Source organism: Bemisia tabaci, chromosome 5, assembly GCF_918797505.1.
Source record: "Bemisia tabaci chromosome 5, PGI_BMITA_v3".
NCBI classification, from domain to species: Eukaryota; Metazoa; Arthropoda; class Insecta; order Hemiptera; family Aleyrodidae; genus Bemisia; species Bemisia tabaci.
In genome coordinates, this window is record NC_092797.1 from 146,962 (window position 1) to 164,586 (window position 17,625).

At 38.9% G+C, this 17,625-nt stretch overlaps 1 protein-coding gene and 1 long non-coding RNA gene across 2 annotated transcripts in view; both read right to left on the reverse strand.

Moving 5' to 3' along the window:
- LOC109038682 (27 kDa hemolymph protein) overlaps positions 1-17,625 on the reverse strand; it is an 89,782-nt gene that overhangs the window by 40,496 nt on the left and 31,661 nt on the right. The window lies entirely within an intron of this gene.
- Positions 1,628-5,248, reverse strand: LOC140224704 (uncharacterized). The gene is made up of 2 exons (XR_011899950.1): positions 4,134-5,248; positions 1,628-1,908 (listed from the first exon to the last, which is right to left on the reverse strand). It is a non-coding gene; the product is annotated as an uncharacterized lncRNA (long non-coding RNA).

Sequence of the window (17,625 nt, forward strand, 5' to 3'; positions counted from 1 at the left end):
TAAGTTTTTTTATCTGCCCCAAGCAAAATCTTGTCCGATTCTTAGAGATAAATGCTACGTAATAATTTAAGCGAAGGAAGGAAAAATTCTGTCGAACTCCTGAAAGATAAAGTCAATTTAAAGGTATTTTGGGGCTAAAATACCCAAATCACCGGTTTTAGAAATCCCGGTATATTATTGAAAAGAAATTGCCTCGATAAAAATGCAGTTGCATTAGATATGTCTTGATTTCGATATTTTAAACGCATTTCCATGCAAAGAAGTTCAATCATGTCCACGCTTTAATCATTCATGAATTGAAAGTAAGCAATCTACATCCCGAAAATCTACCAATTTGCCGTAAAAAATTGCAGAAACTTGATATACCAGGTCGATGCACCCACTCGTTGAATTTACCAACCAATTTCGTGAGTGCACATAGGTATGTAAAAGTCAATATGCTATAGTCGTTTTGGGTGCATTTATTTTTCATGAAACAATAATATTTTTAATCCCGAAAAACCATCAATTTTCCAATAAAATCGAAAAAATCGAAATGTGTCGACTCCCTGGCGTAAAAATTAGATTCTACGTGTAAAAATACTTACGTATCGATATGCTGAACAAAAACCATGTGTATACAGTCAGCAGTCCGCGGCAACATCAATTCAACAGAATAACGGCAAAAATTAGATCGGATTAAAGCCGCTTTGCCCGCCTCTCCTCGTTATTTATAAAACGTTCCTAGACTCATCTTAAAATTTTTCTCAAAGCTTTGTGTTATTATCAGCTTCCATTTAAATCCCAATTCGATGACCGAATCGGCTGCCCAAAAAGCAAGCCATTTTTGAAAGGTTCTATGAGAAATTCGTGATATTATCGGCTCTCAGGAAATCGCCTCATGCCTAAAATTGATGGTATAAATGTTTGAATGCTTAAAATAATCGTATTCAAGAAACTAAGGCATTAAACTATGGAGTTATTTTCTTTTTAGTAATATAACTGGATTTACTACCGGCGATTTAGCTATTATAGCCCCAGAATACTTTTAAAGCGCCTTTACTTTGCAGAATCTTGACGGAATTTTTTTTAGGCTTAAACGACTCAAGAGACACTGTAGTTAAAAAATGTGAAGAATTTTCGATTTTGACCAAAAAAAAAAAAAAAAAAAAAAAAAAAAAAAAAAAAAAGGTGCGTTCAGGCACACCGTGTATTGTATGGAGTACTGCTGCTAATCAACCCTTGTCTTCAGGTCAAAATTCTTAAAAGGAAGTCCCTTGCAAGAGGAGAATTTATTGTAATTTCTCCCAATTTTTTCTCCGTTATATGATTGAATTACTTGTCAAATTCTGAAGTCAATTATATTTAACTAGCAACCAACCCGTGCTTCGCACGGTGATAAACCGTCATTAATGAAATTACACCATGTTATAACAATATTTTTGTATTAATATATTTTACTATACCTATTATGCCCATATTTATATTTTTCAATATAATTATTCAGAAGCTACAAAATATTTTTACATATGGGGGCTGTTGTTGTACCCATCAGCAAAAACAAAAAACATGTTTGCGAGTATCAATTTTGTAAATATGGTAGTAATTTATAGACCCAGCAGTCTTGAAAATAAAAAATAAATAACTGTTGTAAGAAGATGTATTTATTAATTTCAATAAATAAAAAAGGCAAATTTTGAGATGTTGCTCTACACTAAAAACATTAAATGAAAAATCATACAAAAGAATAAACTTAAAAAATATAAAATCATGAGTGTGACAGACATTTTGAGATCTTGCGCTAGACCTAAAAAAGTAAATGACAAATCCAACAAAAGAATTATTTAACATTATAAATAATAAATATTAAAAATTTTGGTAATCTCTTGTATTGTTTATATTTGTTTGTAGCTCTGGTATTTATTAATCCTGTAACAGAAAAATATACATATTATGAAAAACATTACACAAAGAAATAAAATAATTTGAATATTGAGGTAGCAAAAATCACTGAAAAATCATTGATACATCAAGCTTTAATCAGCGATTGACGAAATTTTGAGGAAAATCATGATTGAATCACGATTTTTTTTTTGTGCCTTCAAAAGGTCAATCATGATTAAATCATGATTTTTACCTGTTAAACACGTTGCATAGTCGGTTATTGAAGGCGCAAATAATCATGATTGAACGTTGGTAAGATCCTGATTAAATCATTTTTCATTTCTACTTTTTTACCATCATGTTTGAAACCACGCAAGCATTATGCGACCTGCAGGATATGGTTGTGGATTATTTCGAATTTTTTTTTTTAAATGATACTTTTTTAAAAAAATGTAACACAAGTAACAAATCTACAGATGCCCCACTAATTGATGTGCAATTACTAAAAATTATCAAGAAGGAAAAAAAGCTCCAGAAACTCGAACAGAATCATTCAAGGAGCAAAAAATAGTTTCTAAAAAAATCATGATTGTATCATGACAAAATCATGATTTAATCGCAAAAAATCGTTACAACGTCCCAAGAAAATCTCTACTAAATCTTGATTATGCAATGATTTTAAAACAACATGAAAAAAATTCAATCAACTCATTATTGTTGTTCATAACTGTTGAAGCTTTGAAGCGTTTTCAATTCTCTGTGAAAGTTTGTTTGCATTAAATTAACATAAAACTTTTTTATAAACAATATTTTTGGTTTTACAAGTTGGTTGCAGAACAAACAAATTTTCTGGAGAACTAACTCTTGAAAAAGCTACGTATACCTGTCCATGTGAAAAGCAATCATGCCTTAGATCTACACCAACTGTTTTTAACGCTAGACCTTGTGATTTATTTATGCTGATCGCAAAACAAAGTTTCACAGGGAATTGAAAACGCTTAAATTGGAACGGCAAGTTTGATGGAATTATAGGAATTTTGGGAATGAATACTGTTTCTCCTTCATTTGGGTCTGTAATTATTTTTGCTTCAATTAAGTACTTATGTAAAGCAATAATAATTAATCTGGTACCATTGCACAATTTAGGAGGTTTTAGATTTCTTAAAAGCATAATGGGTACACCAACCTTTAAATGCAATGTATGTGGAGGACAACCAGCAGGATTTAAAGTGTTTAAAAATTCAACAGGATACTGAACTGCATTTTTCTGCATTTTTTTTTTTTTTTTTTCAAAAAAATTTTTACTATGAGCGCATCATCTAACTAAAACCAAACCAGGGTTAAAATGTGCCCTAAAGCTTTCTTGATAACATATCAAAAGCTCGTTTTAGTTAGACGATGAGCTCGGTGTCAAAAAAGCCTCGGATTAATAGAAAACCACGAATTTTCGCTAAAATACGCCTGCAGACCTATGTTTAGGCAACCGTTTAACAGGTATCAAGTGGCCTATGGGCTAAATAATGATTATTTCCGTAAACTATAATGAGTCAACTCGGAAAACCCGCATAAATTTCCAGATTTAAGTTGATGTTATGCTATTAGTGAAAATATGCCTCCACTACTCCAAAATCCGTTATCTTCATAGCTGTTTGTATGGAAAATTCTATTTTTTTTTGGACACAATTTAAGGAAATCTCCTTGTAAGAGTCTAAGAAGACTCGATAACTGCCCTCGATAATATACTTAGCGTGCATACAGTTTGAGAGACGTGTTTCCTTAGGATTTTTGCGGATGTCCCTTAAACGTCGATTTTTGTAAAACGTTTTTTTCAACCATGAGCGCATAATCTAACTAAAACTAAACCCTGGTTAAAATGTGTCCTAAAGCCTCCTTAATAACATATCAAAAGCTCGTTTTAGTTAGACGATGCGCTCGATGTCAAAATAGCCTCGGAGTGATAGAAAACCACGAATTTTCGCTAAAATACGCCTGTAGACCTATGTTTAGGCAACCGTTTAACACGTATCCAGTGGCTTATGGGCTAAATCATGATTGTTTCCGTAAACTACATTGAGTCAACTTGGAAAACCCCCCTAAATTTCTAGATTCTAGGAGGGGGCCAAAAAAGGCCCTTATCGATACCCCTCCTTAAGAGACAAATTAATCGAAATTTTGAGAAAATTCAAAGATGAAAATTAATCAAAATAAATTCAACTTACCTGTAAACGAAAATTCAAAGATGAAAATTATTCAAAATAAATTAAACTTACCTGTAAATTTGACCTTGTATTTTGAAATAGTATGGACTAACTCCGGAGATATGCGCTTTGGAAGCAGACAGAGATGCAAAAGCCATACAATTGTTGTACCTCAAAATGTTTGTCATGAAAATGGGTTTGGAGAACAGGTTGCGAGTTGGTCATTGATTCCAGGCTCGGCAATTCTGAGAAGACCATTATGACAACATCTGTTAAAATGGCCGTTCACCTCCTCTTTTTTGAAATTCAAGGCATCACAATACATGGCACTTCACATTTAAAAGTCCGAAATTATTTTCCGGATAATCATTTTCGATAAAATTATCAGTGCTCTGCCGAAATGAATTGAGGTTATTTCCCTGTTCACCCCTACGTCGTACATTATCCATCTCACTGAGATAGCCATCATGCCGCACTTTGCGTCGCGCGGATAAATTGCGAGAAACATTGCCACGCTTCGCCGGACGCCCACGCTTTCGACTCCGATCCATTCCCAATATTAAAACGAAGACGCGCACTTTACTAAAAATTCGGGATTCTCCATACACGACAACAAAATTCAAAAGACGACGCGCACTGTACCAAAAAATCGGAATTCTTCATAAACGACGAATGTCCATGATAACGAACGCCTCGGGCAGCCGAGTCATCAGCTGACCGAGAACGAACAGCACGGGGAAAACGAAAAACCGCGCATCTCCTAGCGGGACGAACGGGATAACCGTTTTTCCCGAGGGGGCGAGGGGGGCCAGGCACGCCGGCCGATCTCTATTTTTTTCCCGCCGTCGGGGGACCGGGACGGTCGAGCCGGTACCACCCGCGCACGGATCGGCCCGGCGGTTCGCGCTGAATTTTGACGCAAAGAAAAGGCTTACGGAATTATATATGGTGAAAATCACGTTCATCTTGCAAACGAACCATTTCACAGAATGAGAATCTTCTTTTAAAAAATCCATGGTAACTTTAAGAAATAGTGTGTCTTTGCTTTGAGTTTTTTTTCTTTCCTTTCTTTGGTCATCTTTATTTAAAAAATGAATATGCATTAAATCTCCCTCCCCTTTCCCTCTAATTACATCAACTTTCAAGAATGAACGCAGAACATTCTTAACACATATGAAAATATAACGTGAAACTACAAATTTCGTGATTTCGGCAACACTGCTCCGGTTCGGAATCTCCAAAATTAGACAGAAAAAACAGCTGATCGAGACGCAATAAAAGAAGGGAAACCACGACGACCAGACGACGACGATCGATCGCGGAACACCGCTCTAACACACGGGTCACCCTTTTTTAGCGTGTTTTCAACCCTTAGAATCAAAATTTCGAAAATCGGACGACGAATTGCACCCCTTCAGCACGAACCGCACATGCGTACAAAGTTTCAAGGAAATCCGCCTTCGGGAAGTCGCTGAAACATTGGGTACAAAATTGGGGCCTCTCCTTTATAGTTATAGATTGTAATTTATACATTTCTTTTTTTCCCTTCATTTTATTTTTCGTAGGGAGAAGTTTCGTTGATTTCTTCGGATTCTGAATACTGTAACTCCTCTTCTATTCGGCCGATTTTTATGAATGAGACCTCTTTTAATTCGTCTTTTAACGGAGAGTGAGGAAAAAATTGCTAAGTACACGCGAAACAATTTTTTGGAAAAATGGACGAATCCTAGCCACGGTGCGCTTGAATGCGACTTGAATTTACACCAAAAATTCAAGTTTGAGGTTGTAGTGGGGTACTCCCTCATGGGTTTTTGGGCAATTTCGAAATAAGTTGTCGGAGCTCCTCGAAAAATAATCGCATTTTTGTGGTTTTTTAGGGGTAAAGTAGCAAAATTGGCCTTGGGGCGACATATTAAATCCCCTCTCCCTCATCCTTGCCTTGACCGATCTGAATTTTTAGTATGTTTTCACCTGGTATAATTAGTGTCTTTTCTGAAATTTTCATGCCCATACAAATTCTTTTGCTCCCGCGGCAGCGTTGCCAAGTTGCGGACTCCAAAACATCGAATTTGATGATAAAATGAAGGTTTCGTTGTGTGATTTCCATTTAAAATCAAACATTTAAATCGTAGGTTGTAGGAGGGTACTGCTTGGTGGGTTTTTGGCCGATTCCGAAATAGAGTGTTTGAGTTTTTAGGAAAATAATCGAATTTTTGTGGTTTTTTAAGGGTAAAATAGCACACTGGGCATGGGGCGACAAATTAAACCTCTACTCTCTCATCCTTGCCGTGACCGATCTGAACTTTTAGTATGTATTAACCTGGTATAAGATGTGACTTTTCTGAAATTTTCATGCCCATACAGAAGTTTTTGCCCCCGCGGCAGCGTTGCCAAGTTGCGGACTCAAAAATATTGAATTTAATGATACAATGAAGGCTTTGAGGTGTGATTTCCTCCAAAATTTCACGAAAAATGTGCAATCTGAGAGATTTCGATCAGAAAAAGCATATTTGAACAATTTAGAGTTGCAGCGTTGCCAGCTTCACGATTTAAAATTCGTCAAAATGGCCCGAATCGCGTTGCAACCTCAAGGTCTGGATTTTTATTTCGTTCAGAATTGGTCAGTACAGTTCTCCTGTACTCTATGCATTTAGGTACCATGAAAATTATGCCATTACTTACTTGATGGGTGCAGCTAACTCAACAAGAGAGGCCGGATAAAGCGAAGATTCCGGGAAAAGCGAGCGGTTTGGGTTGACAGAAAGTTCTTAATTCTACTCCATCAACAAACAGTAATCAGATCGGTCACAGCAAGGATGAGGGAGTAGAAGTTTAATTTGTCGCCCCATGCCCAGTCTCCTATTTTACCCTTAAAAAACCACAAAAATTCGGTTATTTTCCTAAAAACTCAAACGCTCTATTTCGAAATTGGCCAAAAACCCACCAAGCAGTACCCTACTACAACCTACGATTTAAATTTTTGATTTTAAATGGAAATCACACAACGAAACCTTCATTTTATCATCAAATTCAATATTTTTGAGTCCGCAACTTGGCAACGCTGCCGCGGGGGCAAAAGATTTTGTACGGGCATTAAAATTTCAGAAAAGTCACATCTCATACCAGGTTAATACATACTAAAAATTCAGATCGGTCACGGCAAGGATGAGAGAGTAGAGGTTTAATTTGTCGCCCCATGCCCAGTGTGCTATTTTACCCTTAAAAAACCACAAAAATTCGATTATTTTCCTAAAAACTCAAACACTCTATTTCGAAATTGGCCAAAAACCCACCAAGCAGTACCCTCCTACAACCTACGATTTAAATTTTTGATTTTAAATGGAAATCACACAACGAAAGGTGGTTCTGCTGGTCACAGAATCGTGTTTTGATGCTTGGTTCTTGTAATAATAATATCTATCAAAACAGCAACATTGTATGTCCAATATAAACCAAGATGTCACCTTTTGAAAAATTCGCTTTATGACGTCAACCACGACAGTAGTGAAACGCTTGATCTCTCCCCGAATCTTCGCTTCATCCGGCCTCTCTTGTTGAGTTAGCTGCACCCATCACGTAAGTAATGGCATAATTTTCATGGTACCTAAATGCATAGAGTGTAGAAGAACCGTTATGACCAATTCTGAACGAAATAAAAATCCAGACCTTGAAGTTGCAACGCGATTCGGGTCATTTTGACGAATTTTAAATCGTGAAGCTGGCAACGCTGCAACTCTAAAAAGTTCAAATATGCTTTTTCTTATCGAAAACTCTCAGATTGCACATTTTTCGTGAAGTTTTGGAGGAAATCACAACTCAAAACCTTCATTTTATCATCAAATTCGATATTTTTGAGTCCGCAACTTGGCAACGCTGCCGCGGGGGCAAAAACTTCTGTATGGGCATGAAAATTTCAGAAAAGTCACATCTTATACCAGGTTAATACATACTAAAAGTTCAGATCGGTCACGGCAAGGATGAGGGAGAAGAGGTTTAATTTGTCGCCCCATGCCCAGTGTGCTATTTTACCCTTAAAAAACCACAAAAATACAATTATTTTTCAAAAATCTCGAGCCCTCTATTTCGAAATTGGCCAAAAACCCATGAGGCACTACAACCTACGATTTGAATTTTTTATTTTGAATGGAAATCACACTTCGAAACCTTTATTTTGTCATCAAATTCGATGTTTTGGAGTCCGCAACTTGGCAACGCTGCCGCGGGAGCAAAAGAATTTGTATGGACATGAAAATTTCAGAAAAGACACATATTATACCAGGTGAAAACATAGTAAAAATTCAGATCGGTCAAGACAAGGATGAGGGAGAGGGGATTTAATATGTTGCCCCAAGGCCAATTTTGCTACTTTACCCCTAAAAAACCTCAAAAATGCGATTATTTTTCGAGGAGCTCCGACAACTTATTTCGAAATTGCCCAAAAACCCATGAGGGAGTACCCCACTATACTAGGGCCCACGAACGATGATCCCTGAAAAATCGGGCGAATAAACAAATGGACCATGTAAATGACAACGCTGCAAGGTCGAGCACGCACATCGACGAGACCGGGTATTGTGAACGCGAAAAGCTATTGTATGCGAACTGCTGCTATTCTACCCCTATCTTCAGGTCAAAATTCTTCGTAGGAAGCCCTTTCGTAAAAGATCAATTTCTTGTAATTTTGCCCCAATCTCTTCGACCATTACATGGTTGGATTGCTCGTGAAATTCTGAGCTAAATCATATATAATTGTTATATACAATTTTTATTTTTTCCTTCTTTTTCCGTTTTGAAGCGAAGTCCAATTTTTATTTATAACATCGTATCTCGAACTGTAACTTTGCTGCTATTCGACCGATTTTTATAAACGAGGCCTCTTTTTACTCGTGTTTTAAAGGAGAGTAAGGAAACACTTGCTAAAAAAAGTTAAACAACTTCCAACAAATTTTGGTTTTTTCTAGCGGGAGGGTGAAATTGGAAATTACGCGTAAGTAATTAGGGTTCGATTGTGGCTCGGCTCGGCATTGTCCCCGAACTCGAGACTCGGTCAGGGCCGGGGTGTCGCTGTTGCCAGTGTTTGCAAGAAATACCCGCGGCTCAGGGATCATCGTTCGTGGGCCCTAGTATACAACCTCAAACTTGAATTTTTGATGTAAATTCAAGTCGCATTAAAAGTGAGTTCAAGCGCACAGTGTAGCGTGACGGTGAAATGGTTCATCAAGCGTAAATAATTAGGTGAGGATCCGGGTCGGGTCGCTCGGGAGGAACAAGAAAAACTGCCTCGGTCTCGGGACAGAGGTTCGGTGTGCGGGGAGGAGAAGGGTAAGTGGATTTCTGTAAAAGCAAATTGATTTCTGTATGTGTTATGGTTAGCACATGGTCTAATGAGTTTGAGGCTCATCACAGAATCACTTACGGCTGTCCTGGCTGGCCCTGGCTATCAGAGCAGTGGTACCAAATTTTAAAAAGCATAACAGGGGTTTGGAGACTGGTCAATGCAAAGTTTTAAACAAACCGGAGGAGTAAAATTCTCATTCGAAGAGTGCTGAACTGCTCAGCAATCCTCGAATCAGTTCGTTTGCTTCTGCTTATATATGCATATTTTAAATTAACGCTTGGCATTCTTGGGTTTTTTTTAAAAAAAAACAAGTAACGTAGAATCTTGGTATTCATTGCACATAAACTAGAAAGCCCCAGAATGAGAAAAAACTTTAAATCATAATTATTGACGGATTAGTAAACTTTTTACAGGCTTTGGAAAATCTCAGAAGTTCGCGACAGTCACTTTCCGGTAAGGAACTAAGGGACTCGGTTATTGTATCGAGTGGGGGTCGAAACGATCGCAAAGGCGGTATACTACGTATACGCGCCAAAAGTGGTCTGAGCGCATGTTTCCTACCCGAATAGATACCCGTTGAGACGATAACACAGATAGTGGTTAGTTCCGACTACCTCCGATTCTAGTAAGAGCTGATTGTGAAGCCAGAAATAGCCAACAAAAGGATAATGACTTTATGGCATGAATACGGACTTGTGAGTACAAATGTTTCAAAATGCATTAATTTAAGTACCCTTTTAAAGAGGGTTATTCAAAATCGGCGATTTTGCACCCCTCTTGAATTTTGCCCGGAACTGGATATGTTGTTCCCTCTCACAAGACACGCCTTTTTATGGCATTGGCAAGTTCACCCAAAATTTTTTCCGCGCGCTACAGCGTTGCCAAGTTGAAAACAGGCAAATTCCGTAAGTGGCATTAACATGGAGCTATAAAGTTGCGGTTTTAACGAAAATTCTCTAAAAATTGCGCACTTTGAGGAAATGACCATGTTCTTAATGTCGCATTAATTTTAATATGCATTATTGCCAATTTATCGATTTTTAAATTCGACAAATTTTACAAATCCGCAATTATCCAAAAAAGATATATTCAAATTTGAATGAAAAGTTGTCTAAGCGATAGTTCGTTCGATTCCGCATCCATCGATATAATATAACTGCAGGGAAATTTTTTTTTGTTCGCGAGTTATCATAAGTTTGGTAAACAGCTCTATGGAGCGACGACGCTTTTTGAGTCCAGGCATATAGAAATTTTAGCCTCCAAAAACACTGGGTAGCATAAATTCTATGGTTTCCCAGGTAATTTTTAGCGCTGAATCCGAATTTGAACGTTTCATAAAAAAATTGTTGCCCGAAAGTTGCCAAATTTGGTAAAAATGGCTTAAAATCGGCCTATTTTTGCGGATTAAGGAGAGTGACTTGCCAGGAGTTGATTAGACGATAAAAGTGATTATTTCTGCAGTTAAAACTCGATAAATTTTTGACGAACTAGATGCAATTCATTCTGCTCACGGCAAAATTAAACGCGCGACAAGCAGAAAACTGAAAAAAAGCACCAAAATCGACACTATTCAAAATTGCAGATTTTGAACAACCCTCTTAATTTATTTATTTCTTATCTGGAGGAAAATGAGGAAGGCTAAATATAACGGTAAAAAAAAGACTCGACTTTCAGACAAATTTTAGGGACTGAGAGAGGGGGAAAATTATTGATCGTCTGGGTCAACATTTGCTGGGTACTGACAAACAAAGATGAAATTTTTCAAAAACAAGTCTTTAAAACTAACAAAAAATTGCCTCAAGAAAAGATGAATGTTGATTACAGAGGGAGGGGATATTTACTCCACCCTCCTCTTGTAAAACCCCCGAATACCGAGTGAAGAGATTCGTCGTAAGCTACTATGAAAGATACTGCAGTGATACTAAATTTTATCGAGAAAAGAGCTCCTGGTTGATAGCCTCTGCAGTTACTCGCATGACGTATTTCAGGCCGCGTGTCAAGGTGACCGAGACTCAGTCGGGTAGACGGAATAATATAATGCGAGATGTGCGACTGAGCTGTCCTGTTGTGCCAGAGCCAAAGCGAGCTGCGCTCTTGAGTTTTCCGACCTGCGATTAATTAAAGCGAATGTCATTCGATTAATTGATCGATTGTAAAATTTTCAGTAACTAACTTGAATCAACTGTTCACTACCGCGTTTAATCGAAAATTAGAAATTTTATCAATTTTCAGGTCAAATTTCTAAAAATCAGCATAAAACCACTTTAAAAGTTTTAGGTAGCTCAATATTGCTGATATTTTACGGAAAACAACATTTCAAGAGAAAATAATCACCGAAAATGTCTGACACGCATGATTTTCGGCTCTCGAATTCAGCACGTACGATTTTTTATTCTAAAATTCAGTACAAATGCCACTTTACACCTGGAAACCTTGGCGGGCATCCCAGGGTACACGTTGTTATTTTGTCTATTGAGGGACTACGCCCCCTGATTGCTTCGCGATTCAGTGCCCTAAAACGCTTCGCTACTCTGACATTATGCCAGGGTGACTACTAAAACAGGCTAGTCAAAAAGCAGTACTTTCACAGTACTTTATCAGTACATTCACAAGGAATTCAGTACCTCCTCAACAGAAAAATTCGGTACTTTTTCAGTACCTCTATTTGACGAAATTTGAAATTTGTAAAATTGGAAAATCTCCCTTAAATTGCGACAGAAATGACAAAGAAATGAAAAAAATTCCGGATCTTCTTGCGGAATTTCTGCACTTTTTTCGTACTTCCGGACAGCTCTTAAAAAATCGGTACTATTTCCGGACTTTCCGGAAATTCTGAACTTGTAGACACCCTGTATGCGTTACTCTTATGATTTTGTATAATAGAGAATGATTTAGAATTTCAAAATATGCACATGAATCGATTGATTTTGATTCGATTCGAATATCAATCGATTACTGAATCCTCTAATATCCAAAAATTCGATTACTTGAATAATGAACCTATCAGAAAAGGCTGACATTAAGCCAAGCAACGGCTCAGGAGTCAGGACGGGGATATGGCATCAAAAATTTCAAAACCCAGGCTCCCAGCTCGCCACTAATAATCCTTTCCGAAGCATTGTTGCCGGTTGTTGCTCAACAATTGGCACTTTTCCCCAATTTAAACGCGAGTAAAGTACTCAGATGTAATCGCATAGCCTGGCAACGCTGGCAAGCTTCCTTCGGCGAAGCGATATCACGTGAGGCATGGCTCGCATGGCATTGCGGCATGTGGCGCGCGTATGTCTTTGGGCGCGCGAATTTATATTTCTGGCCGACGATTAAAACAGGCTGAGTCCTCGGCGGCGGCGTTGCGCGTTCCTCGGCAAGAGAGGAGGAAAAGGTGAGAAGGATGACGTGAAAAACGTCAAATCTTCAAGGTAAACCACTCCGACAACGACGACGACGACGACGACGCTCAACGGGAAGGAGCACCATGAGGAAGAGAGCCCGCGCCGCGGCCTGCGGCCATGGGCAATTGGCATGGGGCAAACGAGTGCTTCCGAAAAAAAGAACTCTAATAACAAGTTATTCACTCCTTAATCTCAACATACACCGACGACGAATAGCCTGAAAAGGATATCCACTCCTGAATCCTACCTGGTGCCACGCGCTGGCCCTCAGAATTCAAATCATCGTCTACATTTAGTGGTTACCTCTCTGTCCGTCAATATAACACGAGGAAAGGTCATGAGAAATAAGAATTTTTGCCAAGAGCAGTAGATCTTTTACCGACCATCACAGTTGCGATGGAGAGGATCATACGCCGTCAACACATACGAGAGTTCGCAAAACCGAAAAAACCCTCATCAAATGCACAACGGACATGCATAATATTCGGACGTTGTCAACTTTTCCGGGAAACCAGTCGATTTATTTCTACGAATCTTTCGCAGCATATATATTACTCGCGATTTCATTGATTGAAACTCACAATAATTAAGAGAAAAATATCTATGACTTTATTAATAAAACAAATACTTTCTCGAGCGAGATTTAGCAACATTTGTATGAGCATTGCTCATACGATTTCTGTTTCCTTTACCACGACAGCGGCATCGGGACAGCCTATGCTTCCTCCAATCCCCTAAACGGCCGTCCGGCCGTGCATACTAAATCATGCGGGTCACCTGTAAATACAAATATACCTACTTTTCCGGCGGGCTGATTATTTAGACAGATATACAAAGCGATAAACAAAGAAGACCAAAGGAAAATGAGCCATCCTATGGGCGGAGAAGGAGTTAGCATTCGGCAAAGGAGCTGCGTAATAGACTAACAAGAATCCACGAGAGATTCCATAGTTGGTCCATCTTTGTTTCCCTTAGTCTATAACAACCACCCATTTCAACCAATTAGATTGCTCGAATTTCTCCTGGTCTTCTTTATCTTTCTGGCCCCGAGTACAGCTTCGTGAGATTTCGTGAAAAGGCCAATGGATCCCCAAACTCTCGTTTTAACTAAAGTTTAGAAGGCTGTCGCCATGTTAACCCCCACCCCTTCATTTCTATGAACAGCCAGCAGAATCGTCCATATTCTCAGAGGAAGTAACGTGACAAAATCTACTCTCTCGATTAGTTGAGAGCACGACTCATCTTGACCAGTTGGAGGACGTCATGATGAGGACACCTTGCCAACAACTGTAAGCTTTTCCATACATGTATTTATGATAATAATCTTTTAGAATGCATGTGTTATACTTTTTAAACCAGCATTTCTGATCTACTTGGGGTCCGTCTCGACATGACGTTGGATGCTTTCCGCTTTTCGGACAACCCCCCCCCCCCCCTCATCCGACAAATTTCTAACGAATATGAATGACACCATGAAAAAGTGGAGAGATATAGAACCGTAACAATGAGAACACGAACAATGATATATAAATTGAATAATATACAGGGTGTTCCGAAAGTCCAGCCCCCCCCCCCCCCCTCTAACTTTTGAACGGTTCGAGATAGAAAAATGAAACTTTGGAAATGTTCCTATCTCAAAGGAGACCATCTTTTGGGGGGTCAAAATTTTGGTCCCCCTTCAGGAAGGGGGCGTGGGAACCCCAACTTTTTTTTTTCAAATGGCAACCCTTATTTTGTGATACCTTATTCAAAAGAGCATTGAAAACTAAGAATTTTGGCGCAAACCGCAGATCAATATCTTAATTTTTGACCGAGTTATGATAGGTCAAAGGTCAAATTTGACCAATTTTCAAAAAATCATAACTCCGGTTCAAATTATCGTAAAGAAAAAAATACAACGAGAAAATTTACCAAATTGTGTTCACTTTTAAGTAAAAATTGTAGAAATCACTTCGAACTAATTTTACCGGGGGGGGGGGGGTGTCCGGACCCCCAAATACGTCAATTCAAAGGTCGTTGAATTTTCTCGCAAAATAAGCTAATTTCCCCCAGATTTGCTTCCACATTATCTCAGTAGGGTCAAAATAAGTTCAACAATACGTTGGCAAGTCCCCAAATTTCGGGAAAAGTTCAAAAAAACGAAATTTAAACGGTTAAATTTGATCACCTTAAATTTCGTCACCTTAAAGCACGATTCGATAGCTGCAGGAAAATCTCTTTCAAGGAAGTTGTAGTTTCGACTGATTTGATGAGCAGATGAAAAGTGAAAGGAGAGATTGCGATTTGGGCCGAAATCGGCCCCTCCCCGGAATCGGAGAATTTTTTTTGGATGTTTAGCAGTCACGATGCACATTTTACTCACATTTTTTGGCTCCGTAACAGGGGCCTAAACATGACTCTGGAGCCTAAAGTAGCCGAAAATTCGCGTTTTTCACGATTTGACCTCAGATTTCATCCTGAGCCTAGAGGGGATAGGTCGTGAGCTTTGGATATGTTGTGGAGGACTCCTAGAGACGCAACATACCAGTGGCGTGGCGTGCTTTGCGATATATCGATTGTTATGCCATTTAAACCTGTGGAAAAGGAGCGATAAACAGGGCGTTCGCAGCGAACACCTGAATAATCGATTTTTTACTAAAGGTTTAAATGGCATAACATTCGATACATCGCAATTCACGCCACGCCACTGCAACATACGAGAGTACGATCAACCGTCACCTTCGGGTCCAGGTCGAAATCTGAGGCAGAACCGCGGAAAAAACGGCTATCTTGAGCTACAAAGTTAGAAAAGTTTGATTTTGAACTTGGGGCCAAAGGCGACGGGTGATCATATTCTAGTATGTTACGTCTTCAGGTGTTCCTCCCATCATATTCGAAGGCGAAGCTTCACCCGTCACTTTTGGGCCCCGGTCGAAATCTGAGGTAGAACTGGAAAAAACGGGAATTTTCCGAAATTTTGGGCTCCAGAGTCGAAATATGCGAGTATTGGCAAGGCTCGACTATTTCTGTAAAATATGCATCGTCAACTGCTAAATATCTAAATAATTCCCAATTCCGTGGAAGGACCGATGTCGGCCCTCTTCACTTCAAAGAAGAGATTAAATTTGACCGTTTAAATTTCGTTACTTTGAACTTTGCCCTAAGTTTGTGGACTTCAAAACGTAATTTTAAACTCACCGAGATAATGTTGAGGCAAAGTTGGGGAAAATTGGCTCATTTCGAGGGAAAATTGTATGACCTTTGAACTGATGTATTCGGGGGTCCGAACCTCTCCTTCAAATTTGTTAGAAGAGTTTTCTGTGGTCTTTCCTTAAAAGATCTTACAATTTGGTAAATTTTCCCGTTGTAGTATTCTTTCTCTGAGATTATTTGAGCCGGAGTTACGATTTTTGAAAACGAATCAAATTTGACCCTGGCCTATCATAATTCGGTCCAAAATTAAGATATTGATCTGCGGTTTGCCCAAAAATTCTAAGTTTCTAATGTCCTTTTCAATGATGTATCACAAGGTAGAGGTAACCATTTGAAAAAATAAGTTGGCGGCACCCCTGAGGGAGAGGCAAAAATGTCGACCCCCCCCCCCCCCCCCCCAAGAAAATGGTCCTTTTTTAGATAAAAACATTCCCAAAGTATAGTTCTTTTTTTCTCGAACGGATCAAAAGTTAGAGGGGGGAGGGACTTTGGGAACAGTCTGTATATTCTCCAGAGGTCCAGCGATGAATATCGATTTTTTCCATCTTTCGAACAATTCTTGGGTGCACTCGCAGTGTTTGGTTTTAAATTCCAAAAGCGTTCCTAAGGTTTATATTATCTGATCAATGAGAGGCTCTCTGTTATTCCGGGGATTGGAATATTCCATTAAGTCATTCAAAAGTTACGTAATGGTAACTCAGATGCAATGACATAAACCTGAAAATGGTAGCTAAGCGGTAGAAGAAGATATTTCCAGTTTCTGGAGTAGATTCCCTGATTTTCCCCAAAACTTTTCATCCTCTGATTAATACCGGGTTTTTCGGTCCTAGACACCATGAATTCTTAAGGTTTGAATGGGCCTGACGCAAACTTTTGCTAGAGCAAAAATAAGAGTTTATCCTTCTGTCTCAAAAATCACGATGAGCGCATCGGCAAACTCTGAAATGCACTTCTAACTTCAAAATCTGCGTGAGAAGTTTGCGTTTGTTTAACCTTCCCGCTTCAAAAATGATACTACAGCACAGGTGAACATAATGTTAGAGGAGTCGTTCCATTTAATCCCTGCTCAACATGGCCGACGCTTCCACGCGCAAGTTGAGGAGAGCACGAGGTCAATCAAGGCGGATATCTATCAATGCGAGAAAAATGTGAATGTTAACACGCCAATTGTTATCGGGTGGTTAGAATCATCGTCCCGTCACATGTGTTTTGGCGGATTGGCCTCGGCTAAGTTGAATATTGCGTGGTATTCTTGTGAGCAGGGGTTGGATGGAATAACTCCTCTGACGAAATGTTCACCTGCGCCATGGTATCGTTATAGAGGCGGGAGGCTCGGAAAAACGCAAATTTCTTATGCAAATTGTGAAGTAAGGAGTGCATTTCAGACTTGGCCGATGCGCTCATCGTGATCTTTTAGACAATTTCTATGAGTAAAAACTCTTATTTTTGCTGTAGCAAAAGTTTGCAACAGGCCCATGAACACCTTGTCTATGGGTCCATTGTAAAGAACTGACATTCGAAAAATAGGAAGCAGTAGTGGGGCCGATAAGTGGAAAATATCATAACAATCGTGCACTTCTGGAAGAAAGCATGAAAATTTCAGGGATTCATCTCTACCCTATAGACAATCGATTCAGACATA